At 28.8% G+C, this 4,297-nt stretch overlaps 1 long non-coding RNA gene across 1 annotated transcript; it reads left to right on the plus strand.

Annotated features, from left to right (window-relative positions):
• Positions 1-957: 957 nt before the first annotated feature.
• Positions 958-2,262, plus strand: LOC148281662 (uncharacterized). The gene is made up of 3 exons (XR_015822306.1): positions 958-1,074; positions 1,651-1,868; positions 1,957-2,262. It is a non-coding gene; the product is annotated as an uncharacterized LOC148281662 (long non-coding RNA).
• Positions 2,263-4,297: the final 2,035 nt, after the last annotated feature.

The following is a 4,297-nucleotide window of genomic DNA, read 5'->3' on the forward strand; positions in this document are numbered from 1 at the left end:
TCCATTGCCACTTCAGTCTTGCTACGCGATCCATGATATCCGCTATTCTAATTCTGTTCCTAATTTCTCATTTCTTATTCTGTCTCTTAGGCTTATACCAAGCATGGATCTTTCCATGCATCGCTGTGTGCATTTGAGCTTTTCTACATTTCGTTTTGTAAGGGCCATGGTCTTTAATGCGTATGTAGTCACTGGCAGTATACATGATTCATATGTTTTCCTTTTCAGACAAATCGGAATCTCTTTATTTTCTAGTATGTGTCGTAAGTTTTCCAAAAGCTGCCCAACTCATTCCTATTCTTCTTGGCAATTCCGCGTTTGATTTTCTTTTCCCAGTTTTATCTTATGTTCAAGATATATATATTCATTTACTGTTTCGAGGTTTTTATTGTTAACAGTGATGATCTTGTTTTCTGGACTTATAATTTTTGTTTTTGTAATGTAATATTCAGACCAATTTTACTAGAAGCCTCATGCAATTCGTTAATCATTTGACTCAATTCTTCAATGCTTTCCTTTATAACTATTATGTCATCTTCAGCCCCTTGTTGTCCTAGTTGAGGGTTTTAAATATATCTTCTAGGGCTAACATGAATAGCTTTGGTGAAATTGTGTCACCTTGTCGCACACCTTTTTGTATTTTTATTTTTTCAGTCTTAGTGTCGTCATCAATTATAACAGTCATTGTTGCCTTTTCCACATTTAAAATTTATTAGTTGTATAGGTTTATATCACAGGGCAATTAATACAACTAAGTAACTTCAAAATCAGATTTTCAGATTTAAATTATGATAATATTATGATTTGCATGCACAACTTGTCTATTTCTAGCATTCATGGAAAAGGATACAAATAAGTGTTTTAAGTGATTAACTCAAAAATTCTGATTTTAAGTTACCCAGTTGTAGTATGTAATTACCCCTCGATATTATATTATTGATATTTTTTACAATTTCTTTGTTGATTTTAGATGAAAACGGAAACATCACAGAAGCAGAATTCGCCCAGTTATTTAGCTTATGCAGGATATCCACAAAAGAAAAAATCTAGAATGCTGAAAAGAGTGAAAAAAGCGTAAGATATTTTTAAAATGCAATATGTTTGGAGAATCAAAATGTTTAAATTATCTGAATTAGAATTAGATATTAAACCCTTTTAGTGCCATTATTTTTTACCTATATATAATTTAAAATGCCGAAGAAAACTTTTGTTTTTGATGTCATTTACCCTTAGATTTGTTAAATTTTATGGATTTTTTATATTGTAATTAGTAATAATATAATAATTTGAACCTTATGTAATACGTAGAAAGTAAAAAAATAACGATGCGTGCAAGCGAACTTCCTCACTGCGCGTTAATCAGCAACTGATTTCGCGAGCGCTATCGCGCTCGTGACACTTTAAACTTGTATACACACGAGCGCGATAGCGCTCGTCACCACTAAAAGGGTTAAAGGTCAATAAAAATTGCATGTCTTGTCGAACACTAAGCCTAGTGATCAGTTAAGATTTATATTTTATCAACATACTCCCAATTGGCATAATTAATTTAGGACACGAACCAATCAAATAAATCTTCTTGACAGATTTTATAAAACATTGATATAGGCTCGTATTAGTGACTGATTAAATATCACTGAATTTTTCCAGATTTCGAGATCACGGTGTTGGAATATCTAAGGATGACTATTTGAAGTTTTTCCACTTTCTAAGTAACATCAATGATGTGGATACCGCACTTACGTTTTACCATATCGCTGGAGCTTCTATCGACCAACCAACCTTGAAACATGTTGCATTGACTGTTGCTCATGTGGACTTGAGTCCTCATGTAATTAATGTTGTGTTCACCATTTTTGATGAAAACAGTAAGATCCCTTTTATATTTTTTTCTATTGAAAATATAATGTGTATTGAGATTAAATTGTGATTTAATTTTCTTGAACAATTTTTTAGTGGATGGTCAACTAAGTAATCGGGAATTTGTGGCTGTGATGAAAAATCGATTATTAAGAGGCTTAGAAAAACCCAAGGATACCGGATTTGTCAAACTAATTCACTCAATTTTAAAATGTGCTAAAGAAACTAAACCAGCATTATTAGATTTTTAATAACTTATTTATTTGTTTTTTCTAATGCAATTTTTCAGCATTTTCCTATTATATATTTTTATTTATTACAAATATTCCTTCTAGAACAGTGTGTTCTATCTGAAAGTAATTTTTTTGGTCTCCTTTATTGTGTCCTCACTATCCATCAAAAGCAAATAATTAACTAACATTTTTAATATTAATCACTAAAATATATACATATTCTGTAAATTGCATCAAGCAAAGTAAACATACCAATGGGATATTTGTATATCCACTTTTCTATGTAATTACTCTATTACTCTGTTCAGTACTTATTAATAGTATTATTTATTTGTCTATTTTAAGTGCACAAATATTTTATTTTGAAATTACCTACAATTAAAATTAAATGTGTAAATAGATTTTTATAAAATAATCTTAAGTGAATCTATTACAAATAAATCTTAATACACATGGAAAGAAAACATACTTGTATTGCACAGTTTACATGCTAAAGTGTATGGGCACAGCAATATTGTTAAAATTACTGTGAAACATTTAAATTCCGAAGATAGTTTTATTTTAAAGAGAAATACTTGAGTTCTAATAATTTGCTCAAATATTTTAATTTTGAGACCATTTCCTAAAAGTCGTCAATAACTTGTGCTGGAAAAGTGGAAATCGAGTTGTGGTAGAGTGGGATTTGAACCTCAGACCTTTGGCTCGTGAGTCCACAATACTACCACGGGACCACAACCCAGTTCTTTCATTATTTGTTTTTATGTCTACTTGGTTTGCATAAGATACTAATAATTCTTCATATTTATCCTTTAAATCCTCTACACATACATTTATTTTAATTATTCCTATTTTGCTAGCATCGCTTTAGTGTAAGTCAATTTTATTATATAATTTGTTTAGCATTTATTTATATTTTCTCTGATTTCATAATTTGGTATTTTATATAAGCAGAATAACACAATTTAATAATGAAGGCTGTAATCTAAACGCAGAAAAAGAGTTAGAAACCAAAACAAAAGTTCATAATATTAATACCATAATGATATTTTGCATAAAATCCTTCTATAAATAATATACTGGTTGTCTTTTTTTAGATATTATGTAGTAAGTAGTAACACGAAGAGTGCCAAAAGATGTTTCTAAAAATAACACAATTATTCCGTTTTTATCGTATAATTAGTTCAAATTCACTAAAGTTAAGCCATAAATATATATTTTGTTAGGAATTACAAAATATATTCTTTTTTTTTATTTTTATATTACTTAGTTCAAAACACAACTTCCACTAAATGTACATTGATTATATAATTACCTACTAGTTTTGAATGCTCATGTATCATATCTAATTAATTTATAATTAAAACACCAATACTTCTGATTAAATTGTTCATATTAAAAATATTGTAAATTTGGAGATCACACTATAAAAGAAGCATTATCTTGGGCTGGTCTGGGTAATATTCGATTAAGTAATATAGTACACATATTCATTGTAATATTTTATGGAATTCTTAAATTACTAAATTATTAACATTATTTAAAGATAGGAGTTTTAACTTTCACAGTACATAATTTTCATACTGGTACTGATTTGTAGTTTAGAATACTCTATACGGTGATTATATTCCACCCATCTCATTTACAATTGAAAAAATGATTTATAAATCTAACTCAAGGCATTATGCACCATCAGGGCTGGTATTCCGAACGCGTTTACAGCGCGCTATAATGCGTATTTATTACGTAAAAACGCGCTATACCGCGCTATAATTTTGTTTAGAATACCAGCCCAGGTGTCGATACAATAATGTAGTTGTGTTTTTTTTTACTATGTTTGTTTTTAATTCAATTAGAAAAGTCAGTCAGTAACATAAGATATAAATATGCATATTTTTTTGAAACTACAGATTCGTTTTTGAATTAAATTTTACCTACCATTTATTTTGTTTTTTTTTGTTTTACCTAATCATAGAAGTAGTAGAATGAAAAGAATATAATATGTATGCAATTCTTACATATTATGTGTTTACTAAATAAAGAACTCATCTATTGCAGTATGAGCCTATTATACAAAATGTATTATGCTTAGAATCATATACATTATTATAAACTTTTGTTTATTTTATAGCTCTCTTTAAATTATATTTAAACAAAGTATCGTCGTTGCGCTGGCAACATCTATTAAATAACATTGTTAAGGAGAT

Source organism: Micrasema longulum, unplaced genomic scaffold, assembly GCF_059751315.1.
Source record: "Micrasema longulum isolate JH-2025_06_02 unplaced genomic scaffold, ASM5975131v1 h1tg000424l, whole genome shotgun sequence".
Classification (NCBI taxonomy): domain Eukaryota; kingdom Metazoa; phylum Arthropoda; class Insecta; order Trichoptera; family Brachycentridae; genus Micrasema; species Micrasema longulum.